The sequence below is a fragment of the Lactuca serriola genome, chromosome 2, assembly GCF_051521515.1.
Source record: "Lactuca serriola cultivar US96UC23 chromosome 2, Lser_US96UC23_V15, whole genome shotgun sequence".
Classification (NCBI taxonomy): Eukaryota; Viridiplantae; Streptophyta; class Magnoliopsida; order Asterales; family Asteraceae; genus Lactuca; species Lactuca serriola.
Genome location: NC_136409.1, coordinates 178,234,134 through 178,253,794, shown reverse-complemented (window position 1 = coordinate 178,253,794; position 19,661 = coordinate 178,234,134).

The following is a 19,661-nucleotide window of genomic DNA, read 5'->3' as shown; positions in this document are numbered from 1 at the left end:
AAGAAATCGGCTGAATCGGTGATGCTCACACAACAAATACGTTGAATCCATTCGAACGTTGGTTGACCGACTCCTCATCTCCCGACTCATCATCTCCCGATTGCGCTAATTCACTTGGCGCTCAAGCTCAAGAGTCAAGATCGCTGAATCGGAATGCCCTAATGCTGACTTGCTAGACTATTGGAGTAATTGGGTTTAATTTTTGGGCCAAAATTATATACATATATTATAACTTGCTGGATAAAAAATATGCCCCCATTTTTTTGATGCCCTGGGCCTAAGCCCAACTTGCCCATGTAGTTGGGCCGGCCCTGCGGTCAAGCGACAAGAAAACAATAAAAAAGTACATATGAAGTATACCTTCCTCTTCTAATTGAATTGAAACCTTTGCATTTGGCCTAAAACTCAATTTTTTCGAATTTTTTAAAAATAATATTGTTTTTTTCATAAATTAATCTTATTTTATTTTCCAAACAAGCTTCTAAAATAATAATCAGGATCCTGTGATATATTTAATGATTTTGAGGTTTTCACAATATTAAGGATTCCGAATATAATTATTGGATCATGTCCCTAACACACACACACACACACACATATATATATATATATATATATATAATTTGTAAGACCGTGAGACGCATATCTAAAAGTAATTTTAAAATGCAAAATAAAGGGAAAAATCCAAAAAAAAAAATAATTATTATTTTCGTCATTTACTTTACCTAAAAAATAAATAAAAATTACCATTTTTTTTAAAAATACGTGAAATATTCAATTAAAGTATTACACTGTAAATATTCCAATGTGATTTTTAGAATGTTATAATATTTTAGTATTCTAGTAGATTTGTCAGATACGTAAAATATTTTAATATTCTACTAGAATATTCTAATATTCTACTAGAATGTTTCATAGATATTTCAAAAATATGGTATTTTTTTTTTGGATAAAAAAGTGACGAAATCACCAGCCTTGACAAAAGGATATTAAGAGATTAACAGTAAGAGTGGCAACCCTAAACAAGTTCATCTCAATATCCTCAGAAAGATGCAAGCCTTTTATGACATCTGGAAGAAGAACAAAGATTCGAATGGACCAACGAACACGAAGAGGCTTTCCAAGAGCTTAAAAAATATTTATGCTCACCACCTCTATTGGTAACACTACTAGATGGTGAGTTACTCCTTCTTTACCTGTCAGTATCCTCAAACACGTTGAGCGTTGTACTAGCCAAGGATCTCGACGGGAAGCAACATCCCATATATTATGTAAGTAAAAGTCTCCTCGATCCTGAGACCAGGTACTCTCACCTTCAAAAGCTCATACTTGCATTGGTAATAGCTTCTACTAAATTAAGACATTATTTTGAAACACACCCTATAATCATAAGAACTAACTATCCAATTACGAAGGTTATGAGAAAACTAAAAATGTCAGGAAGAATGGCGAAATGGTCTATGAAACTAAGCACGTATGACATAAAGTACAAAACAAGATCTCCCATCAAGTCCCAAGCATTGGCAGATTTTGTGGCTGACTTTAGTGATGATCTAAGAGTTGAAGTAGAAATAGAAGCAAAACAACATCTCGAAGAGGAAAACATGGGAAGATAGACATTGCTCACAGATGGAGCATCAAACCAAAGAGGAACTAGCTTGGGGATCATACTAAAATCACCACAGGAGGACATCCTACCCCATGCAATTAGTTGTGAATTCAATGCAACTAACAACAAAGCAGAATACGAGGCGCTAATCATGGGACTACAGTTAGTCAAGGATCTTCGAATCAATGATCTTCAGGTATTCGTCAATTATTTACTACTAAAAAACTATTTTAATGGATCTTATTGTGACAACTCGAAATTTATATCTTATATCAATCCCTGCATTCAATCAAAGTCACACTTTCAATTGCTAAATTTTAGCAGTTTTGGAGTCAGTTTGAGTGCTTTAAAGCCTAGTACTGCAAGAGATAACTGGAGAGAGGATACTTTAGGGTAAAGTATGCATCATTTAAGTTCCAAAACTCCAAGAGTTTGGAATTTACAGCCCTAACATCGAGTTTACGGCCGTAAACTCTAGGGTATAAAGGTGACACTTGTCATTTTTGTCATTTTCAACCATTTTCAAGTCTAGGAACCATTTCTCTCTCAAGTATCATCACTAGATCTTCAACTTAGTAAGTGTTTTCTTCCTTGATTTGTTAATCAACTTCATTATCTAGTGTATGTGTATGATTTCATCCGTGAAATCTCTTCATTTGATAGATAATCAAGTGTTCTTCAAGAACACCAAGAACACATACTAGTGTTCTTGAGCCTTAAACACCCAATCAAGCTTCTAGATTGTAATTACACTTATCCTAGCTTGTTATACACTTTAAATAAACTTGTTTACACCTAGAAAACACAATGAATCACAAGATCAAAGGTGTTTACGGCCAAGGAATGTTCTTGGGCCGTAAACCCTAAAAGATGGGGCAAAGTGAGCCCTAGTCCCTTCCTTAGCCTTAAATACTAGTCTAGATCACTTCCTTGAAGTGTTTAGGACCTTAAACATCAAAAAGACCATGAACACATAGAGTTCACGGTCGTGAACTCATAAGGATATGGTCCTTAGGCCGTAAACTCAAACTACATTACTAGTAAACTATAATAGGTATAGTTTAGGAGATACTACTTGCTATTCCTAGTACAAAGGGAACATACAAGAGTTAGTTCATTCATGAGTCTATACAAATATACTATTACATACTATATGAAGAGATACTATTACATACTATATGAAGAGATACTTCTACATACTACACGGGACTGACCATTCCACACCCAGCTGTTAGCTACAGTGGGAGACTGCACATCGACGGATGAACTCGGTTGTACGGTTCGGCGAGTTACCACGTCGTGTTTATCCTAAGACAAAAGGATACGATTTCAATGATTATATTATTTTCCTTATTACCTTTATTTTGTGACTCATTCACATAAACGATGAGGTAGACTATATTTTAATAATAATAGTTGTACAGGGGAAAAACCTTCACTCATACAGAGGTTCAAACCTCCAAAATTGTCAGGGTCTTGGTAGAAGACTACATTTTATACTAGTAGGAAATATGGGATTTTCTAGGGTTTTCATACTTATACGAACTTTTTCATCAAACATTTACAAGTTTTTTCTTTGAAGTTTTACAAATCAAAGACACTAAAATACTTATGAATTCACCAGCTTAAATGTTGATCTACGGTTTCAAAATAAATTGTATTCTCAGGTCATCAGTAGACAGGTACCGGTGACAGGTTTTGAGACGACGGAGCACAGACAAGACTCGTCTTTTATTTTGATCATTCATTTTTGGTGTCTATTTACATTACAAAGAACACACATGTATTAAAACTTTACTATTAATGCAATGGATGATGTTGTTGCTTGTTTACTACTTTGCATTGTTATGATACTTTACATGACGTCCTCCGCCCCAGAACATTTCCGCCGTTCTTGGTTTTAGGGTGTGACAGATTGGTATCATAGCATTGTTTGTAGTGAATTGAGTATATCAACCCATAAAAGATATACTAACTATAAACACAATGGGATTAAAGTACTTTGACCAAGAGTTTATACTTTTAAATAATAAAATATTTAACTAAGTATACATACTTGCATTCATACTAAAATCAGTGTCACTAGGACAGAACAAAAGTATTACGATTGTTGAATATCACAAATAGGCTTGGGGATGTATGGTCAGTTATGGGAGTGGCATAGCCTGATCAACTATGTTGGTCCGAGAAGTGATTAGCATATGCCCAGGAATGGTTGTGGTATGTCAACAAGTCTAAAAACTTACCAACACTATGACAATGAGAACATTAGAACAAAACATAAACTTAAAATACTATAGGAGTATTTCGTGTTACTATAATTATCTTAGTTACTACGTTTCTTAAACTGATTCTTTTACCCCTACTTCTCGCGTAGATAACATGGCTGGATTTCATATTCCTGGAGACCCCGTACTTCCCAAATCAGGGCAATGTTGGATGGCTGGATGATGAGCCAGAAGATGACCATCCAATCCCTTTGGATGATCACCTTGCAGAAGGCTTTTCGGATGGTTCTGACTCCGAGCCAGAAGTTAACAACCTACCCCAAGAGGGTCAAGCTCCAAACCTCAACCCCCGACCCGCGTTTCAAGGTCCCACACCCTTGTGGGCAACAAACTTGAATCGCTGGAGTGATGAGAAGGGTCAACCATTACACTTCAATGGAGACCGAAGCTTTTACAATCTCAGCGAAGGAGGCTCTGCTGACCGAGTCCTGCCCATTATGGTCCGCAGGATTGCTCGGAATATTGAGCAAGGTAGAGCAGCTATCAGCCGAGTCATGGAAATTGATGCTAAATCAGGCGTTAACACGGTCCAGATTGTCCATCTTGAAGAAGCTATGGAAAGGACTAGGAGAGTCAATGAGACTCTGCAGCAACAACTAGCTGCATCCCGCGCTGAGGTTATAGAACTTCGAGTGCGTTAGAGAGCTCATGAGCGACATCTTCAGGACGTGGTACGTCAACTGGAAAATCTGAGGGTTCGCCCGAGGAATTCCTGTCGCTAGTAGAAGATGCCTAGCTCATCTTTCCTTTTGATTTAAGGAATAACTTTTCTTACCTATGCTCTAAGTAGCACTTGTTTGTAAATTATTCCTGGTTTTCAAGTACTTTATTAGACTTCTAAACTGTCAAAATTTTCCCCTATGGTATGATGTAAGACCTTTAGTTAGGTCATTTTCCCGAACATATTTACATCTTATATACTAGAAATTTTGGCAGTTATCTAATCTATTCAGAAATCCATGCTCTCATTTGATATCGAACTATGGTGACTTAGTTCACAAAGACACTTTCAGTTTCTATACTATTGGATTCTTATCATTGTTTCTATCTTTTAAACTTTAAGTTAAAAGATGTCTCCTCGCAGAAATCCAAGACGTAACATTAATAACGAAACGCCGATACCACCACCACCGCCACTACCTCCTCAATTCGATGCTGCTATGTTCCAAGCAGCGGTCACGGCGGCCGTAGCGGCTTCCATGTCACACATCAATACTTCTGTCCCTAGTGGATCGGGAATTGGTACACCTCTCTCCAACCTTGGAGAGAGTCATGGGAAACCCCGATAGTGCACCTACAAGGATTTTACGAATGCTAAACCCAGGAATTTCAATGGAATTGGAGGGGTGATGATTTTGAGGCAGTGGATGGAAAAGATAGAAGCAGTCTTTGAAATCTGCACCTGCCCAGAGAACAACAAGGTCAAGTTTGCTACTTGTACCTTTTCTGACAGGGCTTTAACTTGGTGGAATGGCCACGTTAAGTCACTGACTCTAATTGTGGCAAATTCGATAAGCTGGGAGAACTTGAAAGCCATGCTGATGAGAGAGTACTGCCCACGAGGGGAAATTCAAAAACTCGAGCAGGAACTCTGGAATCTTAAGATAGTTGATTCTGACGTATCAACTTATACCAATAGATTCTGTGCTCTGGCAATTCTTTGCCGGAAATGGTTGCTATTCAGAGCAAGAAAATAGAGAGATATATTTGGGGAATGTTGCCCCAGATTCAGTCAAGTGTGTTAGCTTTAAGGCCTGTTACTTTTGACAGCGGTAAAGAACTGGCACAATCTATTATCGATCACGGAAACTACAAGAACGCAACAATTGCTACACCCGATCAACAAAAAGGAAACAAAAACAGTAGGAAGAAAGGTTGGAACAAGAGGAAAGGAGGGTCTTCATAAGAATCATCAAAGAAACAACAGCTAGTTACAGTAAATGTTGCTATTGTACCTGCTTTTGTTCCTACTAACCCCTTCCCAGCGAAGCCTTATGTGGGTAACCTTCCGAACTGCAACAAATGCAACTACCACCACAACGGACCTTGCCGAGAAATGCAGTGCTCTAACTACTACAGAAATGGGCATACTACCCGTTTTTGCAAGACTCTCGCAAAGCCGAGCACTCAAGTTCCCAATGTTGGTGTAGGCCAAACTTGCTACGGTTGTGGCGAGGTGGTTCACTACAAAAGAAACTGCCCGAAGGCAGCGAATACCGATGGAGTAGGACGAGTTTTGGCTATGGGCCACGAGGAAGCCGTAGCTGATCCTATGATATTTACTGGTACGTTTCTCCTCGATAATTCATATGCATGCATACTATTCGATAGCGGAGCAGAGAGAAGCTTCGTAAGCCAAAAATTTGTTCACTTACTTAAACAAAAACCACGTACATTAGAGGAATCATTCACTCTAGAAATGGAAAATGGGAAAACGGAAAGTACTAAGTGCATATACGTAGGTTGTACTCTAACTCTAGATGGTCATTCTTTCCAAATAGACCTCATTCCGATCTCAATTAAAAGTTTCGATGTCATAATCGGCATGGATTGGTTGAGTCATTGTCGCACCGACATCATGTGCTTTGAGAAAGCAATTCGTCTTAACCTCCCTAACAATGAAACTCTAGTTATCTACGGCAACAAATGTAGTACTAACCTTCGCATCATTTCGTGTATCCAAGCTCAGAAATGCTTGCAAAAGGAATATCATGCATTCCTTGCTCACATCGTCGATACAAGTCAAGAAGTGAAGGAAATTCAGTACATTCCAGAAGTACGCGACTTTCCTGACATCTTTCCAAAAGAACTACTGGGATTACCACCGCAACGCCAAGTCGAGTTCAGAATCGACTTAGTGCCAGGGGCTACTCCAGTAGCCAGATATCCATATCGTCTGGCACCGGAAGAGATGCAGGAACTTTCCTGTCAGCTTAACGAACTTCTCAAGAAGGGATTCATTAGGCCAAGCTTCTCACCATGGGGAGCACCGGTCTTGTTCGTCAAGAAGAAAGACAGAACGTTTCGTATGTGCATCAACTATAGGGAACTCAACAAGCTTACTGTTAAAAATCGTTATCCTCTACCCCGCATTGATGACTTATTTGATCAACTTCAAGGAGCAAACTACTTCTCGAAGATAAATCTACAATTCGGGTATCACCAGTTACGAGTGTTAGAGGAGGATGTTCCCAAGAGAGCCTTCTGAACTCGTTATGGACACTAAGAGTTTGTAGTGATGTCGTTCGGATTAACCAACACACCAGCAGTATTCATGGACCTGATGAATAGGGTGTGCCGTCCTTAATTGGATCAGTTCGTTATTGTCTTCATCGATGACATACTTATCTACTCCCGAAGTAAGGAGGAGCATAGTCAACACCTACGAAAAGTATTAGAAACATTATGATCGGAGAAGCTCTATGAGAAGTTCTCCAAATGCGAGTTTTGGATTCGAAGAGTCGAATTCTTGGGCCACGTCGTTAGCGAAAAGGGAATACACGTGGACCCTTCCAAAATTAAGGCTATTGAGAACTGGTCGGCACCAAAGACACCTACTGAAATTCGTCAATTGCTAGGTCTCGCTGACTACTATCACAGGTTCATACAAAACTTCTCTAGCATCGCTAAGCCGCTTACTGCACTGACCCAGAAAGGCATGGCCTTTGACTGGGAAGAGAAACAAGAGAAGGCGTTCCAAACGTTGAAGCGAGCCTTATGCACCGCACCAATACTATCCCTCCCATAAGGAATAGAAGACTTCGTAGTGTATCGCGATGCATCCAACCAAGGGCTCGGATGTGTTCTGATGCAACGAGGTAAGGTCATCGCTTATGCCTCAAGGCAGCTGAAGACACACGAGGTCAACTACACCACGCATGATCTTGAGTTAGGAGCAGTTGTGTTTGCTCTAAAGATCTGGAGACACTATCTGTACGGTACGAAAAGCACTATCTTTACAGACCACAAAAGCCTTCAACACAACTTTGATCAGAAGGAGCTCAACATGAGACAAAGACGGTGGGTCGAGCTACTCAATGACTACGAATGCGAAATTTGTTATCATCCCGACAAGGACAACGTAATAGCTGACGCCCTAAGTCGGAAAGAATACTCTGGTCGTAGAGTCAAATCATTGACTATGACTATCCATTCACACTTGTCCACACAAATTAAGGAGGCTCAGCTCGATGCTTTGAAACCTGAAAATGTGGCAAGTGAATCCCAAAGAGGGATGGATAAAAACTTGGAAAGCAAGGGTGGCGGAGCGTTATATTTCATGGATCGAATTTGGACACCGAAACACGGTGGCTTCAGAGACGTGGTCATGACCGAGGCGCACAACACTCGATATTCCGTTCACCCAGGTTCAAATAAGATGTATCTAGATCTTAAAAATTTATACTGGTGGCCTAACATGAAAGTAGAGATTTCTACCTTCATGAGTAAATGCCTTACTTGCGCAAAGGTTAAGGTCGAATACCAGAAACCATCAGGTTTACTTGAGCAACCGGAGATACCACAATGGAAATGGGAGCGGATTACTATGGACTTCATAACCAAGTTTCCCAAGACAACGGGTGGACTTGATACCATTAGGGTCATCGTCGACAGATTTACCAAATCCGCGCATTTCTTACAAATCAAGGAAATTGACAAGATGGAGAAACTAACAAGAACATACATTAGGGAGATCGTACGACTGCATGGTGTTCCCATATCCATTATCTCCGATAGAGATAGTAGATTCACTTCGAGGTTCTGGCAGTCGCTATAAAGTTCCCTTGGAACGAGGTTGGACATGAGTACAGCCTACCATCCACAGACCAACGGACAAAGTGAGAGAACTATCCAAACCTTGGAAGATATGCTGAGAGCCAGTGTGATCGACTTTGGGAAAGCATGGGATACTCATTTACCCCTTTCGAATTTTCCTACAACAACAGTTACCACACGAGCATAAAGGTTGCTCCATTTGAAGCCCTCTATGGCCGAAAGTGCAGATCCCCTTTGTGATGGGCTAAGGTGGGTGACACCCAGTTAGCTAAAGGACAATATCCTGACAGCACTCTCACGGGTCCAGAAATCATACGGGAAACGACAGAGAAGATCATTCAGATTCGTGAACGATTGAAAGCCTCTAGAGACCGTCAGAAAAGCTACGCAGACAAGCGAAGGAAACCTTTGGAATTCCAGGTGGGAGACCGAGTCCTTTTGAAAGTCTTACCCTGGAAGGGCTTGATACGCTTCGGAAAGTGTGGAAAGCTAAATCCAAGATACATAGGGCCTTTCGAGATTCTTGCTAGGATCGGCCCTGTAGCTTACAAACTCAATCTACCGCGTGAACTCAGTAACGTACATTCTACTTTCCACGTCTCAAACTTGAAAAAGTGTATGTCCGACGAGACTCTTGTAATCCCACTCGACGAGATCGAGATCAACGAGAGCCTCAACATCGTGGAAGAACCTGTAGAGATCATGGACTGAGATGTCAAGCAAACAAAACAAAGTCGTATCCCGATAGTGAAGGTTCGCTGGAACGCCAAGCGAGGACCTGAATTCACTTGGGCGTGCGAGGATAAAATGAAACTGAAATATCCTCGTCTTTTTACTTAGTTATTTGTAACTACTTATTTGCTTAAACTCTAATTTCCGGATGAAATTCCCTCTAACAGAGAGATGATGTGACAACTCGAAAGGATACTTTAGGGTAAAGTATGCATCATTTAAGTTCCAAAACTCCAAGATTTTGGAGTTTACGGCCCTAACATGGAGTTTACGGCCCTAAACTCCAGGGTATAAAGGTGACACCTGTCATTTTTGTCATTTTCAACCATTTTCAAGTCTAGGAACCATTTCTCTCTCAAGTATCATCACTAGATCTTCAACTTAGTAAGTGTTTTCTTCCTTGATTTGTTAATCAACTTCATTATCTAGTGTATGTGTATGATTTCATCCGTGAAATCTCTTCATTTGATAGATAATCAAGTGTTCTTCAAGAACACCAAGAACACACACTAGTGTTCTTGAGCCTTAAACACCCAATCAAGCTTCTAGATTGTAAGTACACTTATCCTAGCTTGTTATACACTTGAAATGAACTTGTTTACACCTAGAAAACACAATGAATCACAAGATCAAAGGTGTTTATGTAACGCCTGTGTTTCTGGGCTTGCCATTTTCAGCAATGTAATAGTCTAGGTTAACCTTTGTAACCCGTTTTGAAATAATAAGAGTGTATTATTTGAGTATTATGTGTTTTGTGCTTAATTGCTTAATTATGTGGTTTGATTAATTAAGAATAAAAATAAGCATCAAAATTTAAGTGTAAAATAAACTTGATATCTTTGGATAATGTTGTAGTAGTTGAAACGAGGTTTCCGAATATATATAGAACGCCTAAATCTGACTTCGTATGAGGAAGTTATTATTTATCGAAGTTTCGGCTTAGCGGTATGCAGCCTGAAATAGTCGATTTGAGATCGAGCGGTTTTTAGCCGAAACAATCTAAACGAGAATCGAAGGTCTCGTTGTTGGTATTGAAGCGATGAAAAGTTAGGCGAGAACGGACGTCAAACGAAGAAGTTATGAATTTATAACGAAGTTTTTCTGTCCTGGCCTATTAAAAATAAATAATAAAAATAAAGTTAAAATTAGCCGACAGAGTCTAAACGAAAGTTGTAGAGCGTAGTCTCACCTACGCGTGGATATAAAGAACGTCGAAAACGGTGTTCGTATGAAGAAGATATGAATTTTCGAAGTTTATTAAATAAATTGTATTTAAATTTAATCTTTAATTCGGATGATTATCCGAAGGAGTCACCGATCTGATCCGAGTTACGCCCCGCGTACTCGTGTACGCCCCGCGTACTCCGAGGCTCCAGCCTCCTATAAATAGGATGTGAGGGCAGCCGACTCCTTTGCTATTTTTCTCTCTTCTTTCTCCCGTTTTGCATCGTTTTGCGTGCCAGAAATACCCCGAAGCCCCGGTATTATTCTCGAGCCCCGAAGCAAGTCCCGAGATCCCGAAGATCCCGAGAAGTGCAGTTCCCGAGCCGAAGCTCTGCTCGCGAGAAGTTCGATTTTTGAGGAGATCTTCCAGATCTGCTGAGGACTACTACTTCTGCAAGTCGTAGTGCTGTCCGATCATCTTCTGATCAAGTGAGTGTATACTACCTTTCATAAACACGATAATAATACAAGTATGGTTTGAGTGTATTAAGTAAATTGTGGTTTATATGTGTGAGCGTGTAGTTACTTTCTTCTAACGCATAATTATGAAGTATTTTATACGAAATACGTGTTATGTGTATAACTTTGTTGCTATATGCGTGAATGTATATTCACTCTCTTCTATCTCATAGATCTTATTTGTTTTGTATGAAATACGTGTTATGTGGGTATGCCTCATCTGTTATGTGGAATATATATTGAATGAAAATGCTATACAGGTTTTAAACTATGTATGAAAATATATATTTTTATCTACTAATATGTTGGGTAGAACATGGGTAGATAGTTGGTGTGTAATAAACAGATGAGAGGCCTCGATGTTGTTGTTGTTGTTGATCTAGTTATTCAGCGGAGTATGGATAACGACCACAGACTCTTTCTAGACAGTCTTGTGGAACGCTAGCAGGTTCATAACCTGTAGGTGTTGTGAATGATGTGTTCACCGGTGTACTCTATCCCCCTCATGGTTGCCTTTAGGATATCTATTGTTGAGGAAACCCCTTAGCAGTAATGTCCGTCCCGATGAAAATCCTAGATTAAGGTCCCTTGAGATAGATGTTGTTTTAGGGACGTAAAGTGAGGATAACGGGAATGGGTAATCGGGATAGTGATTGGTTGGTGAAATTAAATATAATTTTATTTATTGTGGGTTGAAAACCCTATATGCTCACCAGGCTCCCAAGCCTGACCCACTCAGTTTTATTTGTATTACAAGAAGTGGCGCAAGGGCGTAAGATGGATGAATCATCGAGTTGTTTTGTTTACAAGTCTGAATATGTATATATTTGTTGAATGACTTGTAATGTTATCGTTTATGCTTTATGGTCTGTATCAGAACATGACATCCCGAGTTTTGATTATGTAATGAAAATGCATCTCTTGATGAAATGCTTTGATAAATATTATTTTATCATGTTTTGTTTTGGGAACAAATTCCGCAACACTTTTAAATCAAAAGGATTTACTCTGAAATTATTTTAAAAAGCATAAATGAAATCGGTATTTTCTGGCCGTGATTTTGGGGATGTCACAGTTGGTATCAGAGCATTAGTTTAAGAGAACTAGGAATTTGTAGGATTTCTAGACTTAAACTTAGAATGCTAAGTGGAATTTTGAGATGTGTGTCTGTTGGATTTTAGACACGAGCACTAGTTTATTTTAGGAAAGTTGCCTAAAATGCTTTTATGTGCTAAATGTTATATGTTGCCATATATGATATTATTTGTTCAGATCTACGGTTTGTTGCCAACCGGATCTGAAGGTTTATGTGTTTAGGATTCTAAGCGTATGTATACGATATTAGAACTAGCATGTAATCGTTTGGAGTAATAAGGATGATTTGAATATCTTATCGTGAAAGAAGATCTAAATTTCACCTTATTCGGTGTGTAGATCAAAAATGGTGAGAACAAGGAGTGGCGTTGGAAACGCGGATGAAAACAGGAATCAACCGCCAGTGATTGAGCAAATACCTATTGTAGCAGCAGCACCAGAACCAATAACAATGGCTGGGGTGCAAGCCATGATTCGGGATATGTTAGCCGAACAAAGGGATGAGATGCGACAGATGTTGCATGATAATAGGGATGAACCTATCATACCTATTGAGGAACCTGAATTGATTCCCGGGCAATCAGAGGAAGGGAACAATAGTCGCATTATGAGTCAAGTTGGGACTCAAGGAGAACGAAGGAACGATCCGGAAAGGAGAAACAACCAGGATGGGCGAATGTACAAGAATTTCTTGGGCGCCAAACCGCCAAGTCTTTCTGGGAGCCCGAAGCCTGTTGAGATAATGGACTGGATCTCCGAAATGGAGATGGTATTTGAAAGTTGCGACTGTAGCAACAAACAGAAGACTGTCTTTGCGGTTAGACAACTGACGATTGGAGTCTTGAGTTGGTGGAAGTTGTTGGCAGATACTATGCCACGAGGGGAAGCCCTGAAAATTTCATGGGAGGAGTTCTTGGAACAACTAAGGGTGCAGTATTGTTCAGAGATAGATATGATTGATCTGAACAATGAGTTCCAAAACCTGAAGAAGGGGAGGATGAGCATAGATGACCATGCTACTGCATTCACTAAGAAAATGAAGTTATTTCCGTACCTAGTGCCAACGGAACTCTCCAAGATTGAGAGGTTTGCTAATGGACCGCCTCCCGACTTTGGTCCGACAGTCAAGATGGCAACTACTCTGAAAACAGTTGTTCGTGCAGCTAAGAATGTGGAGGCTCAGCAGAAGGAAAAGGGTCTGGAAAGGATAGAAGTTGGTGAAAAGAGGAAGTTCGATGGAACTTCAGGGTCCAATAAGAAAAACAAGTTCTCGAAGTCTGGTTCGAGGGGAAGTGGAGGCAAAGCGAAATGGTGCGAAAAACGTAAGAAGAAGCATCAAGGAAAATGTGAGGTAGCGGCCACATGCTACAAATGTGGAAAGCCAGGGCACTATGCCAATGATTGTACCCTCTCTAAGATGGTTTGCTATGGTTGTGATGAGGAGGGACACATGTCAAGGGACTGCCCAAAGAAGAAGGAGGCAGCTAGACCCAACATTCCGCCAAAGCCAAAGGCGAGAGCATTCTAGATGACACTGGAAGCTGCTAAAGATGAAGCTGATGTCGCTTCAGGTACCTTTCTCGTAAACAAATTGCCTGCCCAAATTTTATTTGATTATGGAGCCAACTACTCCTTTTTATCGCATGAATTTGGTAGAAAACTAGCTTTGCCTGTTGATAGACTAGATAATGCTTTATTAGTCGAACTTGCTAGTGGCAAGTTTGTGCCTATTAGCCATCATATGAAAAACATCTTAATTGATCTGAATGGGAATAAGTTCCACGAGGAATTATTGCCTATCGAAATTAATGGTTTCGACATCGTATTGGGAATGGATTGGCTTAGCGCCAATGACGCCGAAATTTTATGCAAGAAGAAGATAGTTAAAGTAAACTCGCCTGGGAAAGAATCGTTTGTGGTGTATGGAGATAAACGCAGAGTAAATTCTGGAATCATTTCTCTAATGAAAGCCAGAAAATGTTTGACCAAGGGGTGTACATCATACTTAGCATTCGTGATCGATGCTAAGAAGGAAAAGAAGGTGATGCAGAATATTCCCGTTGTGTGTGATTATCCGGAAGTATTTCCCAAAGATCTTCCTGGATTACCGCCTGATCAACAAGTTGAGTTTAGAATAGACTTGTTGCCCGGGACAACGCCGATTGCAAAAGCACCTTATCGATTAGCACCGACGGATATGAAGGAGCTAATGATGCAACTTCAGGAGTTATTGGAAAAAGGTTTCATTAGACCTAGTTCATCACCCTGGGGAGCTCCGGTGTTATTCGTGAAGAAGAAAGATGGAAGTATGAGAATGTGCATTGATTACCGAGAGCTGAATAAGGCAACAATAAAGAATAGATATCCGTTTCCAAGGATTGATGACCTGTTCAATCAACTACAAGGTTCAAGTTATTTTTCAAAGATCGACCTAAGGTCAGGATATCATCAGCTGAAAGTAAGGGAGCAGGATATCGAGAAGACTGCATTCAGAACACGATATGGACACTACGAGTTTTTGGTTATGTCGTTTGGACTAACCAATGCTCCAGCAGCATTCATGGATTTAATGAACAGGGTTTGTAATCCGTTCCTTGATAAATCTATGATAGTGTTCATAGATCACATTCTGATTTATTCGAAAAGCCAAGAGGAGCATGGCAGACACTTGCGAGAAGTGTTAGAAGTCTTGAAGAAGGAGAAGCTGTATGCTAAGTTCTCCAAATGTGATTTTTGGATTCGTGAAGTCCAATTCTTGGGTCACATGGTCAACCAAGAAGGGATAATGGTTGATCCAGCGAAGATCGAAGCTGTAATGAAGTGGGAACAGCCGAAAAGTCCCACGGAGAGCCGAAGCTTTTTAGGATTAGCCGGATATTACCGAAGGTTTATCCATGACTTTTCTTCGATCGCTACTCCGTTGACAGCTTTGACCCACAAAGGAGCTATTTATGCTTGGAGTGAGAAGCATAAAGAAGCATTCGAAAAGCTAAAGAAGAAGCTATGCGAGGCACCGATACTTTCTCTACCCGATGGAGTCGAAGACTTCGTTGTGTATAGCGATGCGTCTGGGGTTGGATTGGGTTGTGTTTTGACCCAAAGAGAAAAGGTGATAGCATATGCGTCTCGACAGCTGAAAGAGCATGAAAAGAATTACCCGACTCATGATTTGGAGTTGGCAGCGGTAGTTTTCGCTCTGAAAATATGGAGGTGTTACCTCTATGGCACGAAGTGCAAAATTTTCACTGATCATAAGAGTCTCCAATATCTCTTTAATCAGAAGGAATTGAATATGAGGCAACGATGCTGGCTAGAATTACTTAAAGACTACGACTGTGAGATACTTTACCACCCCGGTAAGGCTAATGTTGTTGCTGATGCTCTCAGTCGGAAAGTCAATCTTGAAAGGAAAAGGCCAAGAACGTTGAGAATTGAAGTTGTCTCGACTATTTTGGAAAGTATAAAGAAAGCTCAGAGCGAAGCTGCTGAGAAGAATGACAGAAAGGAGGAACGTTTGGGCAAAACGTTGGTGTTCGGTGTAAACAATCATGGACTGAAGGTGTTCCAAGATCGGATTTGGATACCTAAGATAGGAGGAGTCAGAGAAATTCTAATGGAAGAAGCTCACAAAACCATGTACTCGATTCGTCCCGGTAGCACTAAAATGTATAGGGACCTAAAAACCTACTACTGGTGGCTGACGATGAAGCTTGATGTTGCAAAGTATGTGGCTGAGTGTGTGACTTGTGCGAGAGTAAAGACACAACATCAGAAACCGTACGGGAATTTAGAACCTTTGCCTGTGCCTATGGGTAAGTGGGAAGACATTGCTATGGATTTTGTCACTAAACTGCCCAGAACAAAGAATGGTCACGACATGATTTGGGTGGTCGTTGATCGATTCACTAAGAGTGCGCATTTCATAGCGGCCAAGGAGAAATGGTCTATGGAAAAGCTTGCGAATTCTTACGTGAAGGAAATTGTGAGGCTTCACGGTGTTCCGTTAACGATTGTATCGGATCGTGATAGCCGTTTCACCTCGAGGTTTTGGAAAAGTCTATAAGAGGAATTGGGTACCAAGTTGTGTTTAAGTACAGCTTACCATCCGCAGACTGATGGTCAGAGCGAACAAACGATACAAACGCTTGAAGATATGCTAAGAGCATATACCTTGGAATTCCTGGGTAATTGGGATGAACATTTACCTTTGGTAGAATTTTCCTACAATAATAGTTTTCACTCGAGCATTAAGATGGCACCTTATCAAGCTTTGTATGGACAGAAGTGTCGTCCGCCGTCATGTTGGCTTGAGGCTGGGGAAAAGCAGTTTATGGGACCGGAGATGGTTCATCAAACTGCTGAAAAGTTGAAAATAATTAGGGAAAGAATGTTAGCAGCTCAGGATCGTCAAAAGAGCTATGCTGACAAAAAGCGAAGACCGATGACTTTTGAAATTGGAGATTCGGTTTTGCTTAAAGTCTCTCCGTGGAAGGGACTTATCAGATTTGGTAAAAGGGGAAAATTAAGTCCAAGGTTTATTGGACCGTTCAAAGTTCTTCAGAGGATTGGGAACCAAGCTTACAAGCTCGAACTACCAGAAGAAATGAATGGAATTCATAACACTTTTTATGTGTGTTATTTGAGGAAGTTCACGGGGGAAGTTCCCGACATGATTCCACTTTTGGAGTTGAGAATCGATGAGAACAAAAGGTTGATTGAAGAACCAGAGGCAATTGTTGACCGAAAGACTAAGAAGTTGCGACGCAAGATGGTCGAGTTAGTGCTTGTCCGATGGAAACACACGAATGGGCCGAATCTCACCTGGGAGACGGAGAGTGACATGTTGAGTCGGTATCCGCATTTGTTTGTTGATGTGTGATTCCGGGGACGGAATCATTCTAAGGTGGAGAGAATTGTAACGCCTGTGTTTTCGGGCTTGCCATTTTCAGCAATGTAATAGTCTAGGTTAACCTTTGTAACCCGTTTTGAAATAATAAGAGTGTATTATTTGAGTATGATGTGTTTCGTGCTTAATTGCTTAATTATGTGGTTTGATTAATTAAGAATAAAAATAAGCGTCAAAATTTAAGTGTAAAATAAACTTGATATCTTTGGATAATGTTGTAGTAGTTGAAACGAGGTTTCCGAATATATATAGAACGCCCAAATCTGACTTCGTATGAGGAAGTTATTATTTATCGAAGTTTCGGCTTAGCGTTATGCAGCCTGAAATAGTCGATTTGAGATCGAGCGGTTTTTAGCCAAAACAGTCTAAACGAGAATCGAAGGTCTCGTTGTTGGTATTGAAGCGATGAAAAGTTAGGCGAGAACGGACGTCAAACAAAGAAGTTATGAATTTATAACGAAGTTTTTCTGTCCTGGCCTATTAAAAAAATATAATAAAAATAAAGTTAAAATTAGCCGACGGAGTCTAAACGAAAGTTGTAGAGCGTAGACTCACCTACGCGTGGATATAAAGAACGTCGAAAACGGTGTTCGTATGAAGAAGATATGAATTTTCGAAGTTTATTAAATAAATTGTATTTAAATTTAATCTTTAATTCGGATGATTATCCGAAGGAGTCACCGATCTGATCCGAGTTACGCCCCGCGTACTCGTGTACGCCCTGCGTACTCCGAGGCTCCAGCCTCCTATAAATAGGATGCGAGGGCAGCCGGCTCCTTTGCTATTTTTCTCTCTTCTTTCTCCCGTTTTGCATCGTTTTGCGTGCCAGAAATACCCCGAAGCCCCGGTATTATTCTCGAGCCCCGAAGCAAGTCCCGAGATCCCGAAGATCCCGAGAAGTGCGGTTCCCGAGCCAAAGCTCTGCCCGCGAGAAGTTTGATTTTTGAGGAGATCTTCCAGATCTGCTGAGGACTACTACTTCTGCAAGTCGTAGTGTTGTCCGATCATCTTCTGATCAAGTGAGTGTATACTACCTTTCATAAACACGATAATAATACAAGTATGGTTTAAGTGTATTAAGTAAATTGTGGTTTATATGTGTGAGTGTGTAGTTACTTTCTTCTAACGCATAATTATGAAGTATTTTATACGAAATACGTGTTATGTGTATAACTTTGTTGTTATGTGCGTGAATGTATATTCACTCTCTTCTATCTCATAGATCTGATTTGTTTTCTATGAAATACGTGTTATGTGGGTATGCCTCATCTGTTATGTGGAATATATATTGAACGAAAATGCTATACAGGTTTTAAACTATGTATGAAAATATATATTTTTATCTACTAATATGTTGGGTAGAACATGGGTAGATACACTACTAGAAAAACAGCCTTTTACGACGCTCATTGCGCGTCGTAAAAGGCTCAGACGACGCGCAAATGTGTGTCAAGGAAGGCCCTGTCATAAAGAGAGACGACGCGCATTTACGACGCTCATTTACGACGCGCAATTACGACGCGCGTTTACGACATGCAATGCATATCAAGGAAGGCCCTTTCATAAAGGAAGATGACACGCATTCGCGTGTCGTAACCTTACGACGCGCGCGTTAATGATACGCAATGCGTATCAAGAAAGCCCCTGTCAAGAAAGGCCATGTCATAAATGAAGATGACACACATTTTTGCGTATCGTAAATTTAAATGTTTAAAAAAAATAAATTTATATATTTATTAATTTTCAAATTAAATTTGCATTTAATTTCTCATAATAGAAATAAAATACCATATACAAAAATACAATCCATTGCATAATATAAAATAAAATTTCATACTCAAAAAATAAAATAAATTGCACAAATTGTAATGTCATACAAAGAATCATTCAAATGTTAAACAAAAATAATACATTGCTAACATGGGTTATACATTCCTATAAAACTAACAAATAATCATACAACTTTGTTTCTTACTGGAAAGGAATGTCAAACATGATTACAAGTCTCCCTTAATCTTGATTACTCACCTTCTTAAGTAGAATGTTGTTGTTGAGAAGGTTACCTAGCAACAGAGAAAAACACAACACCTCTCCCACAATCACAACATCATTTACAGAGAAAGGGTTGTCAATTACTTTCATTAAGACTTTCATTCAATCACAAAAATATTAAATAAAAGGGTGAAACAGTAACTTACTTTTGATAAGTTGATCTCCCTTAGAGCAAACACAGCTAAAGCATTGAACAAGACCCTATTTCAAAATTTTATAAATACACAAATCATGATACCTGATATTGGAATACACACTTTGAGACATGAATAAATACGAGTAGATTAACCTGGATACATAGGAGGTAAAGATGGAAGGTGCGAGAACTCCGGGGGCATTGGGTTGGTTCCTTCCCACTCGCACACACCAAGCCAGAACTCCACTTAATCCAGCACCAAAATAAGCCTGCATTCAGAAAGCTGTAGGGGTGAGTCACAATTCAAGAATCTGTTAAAATTTGAGGAATAACATGTTCAACCAAAACAATATTAGAAAACAGGGTTAAATGTGAAACATAGCA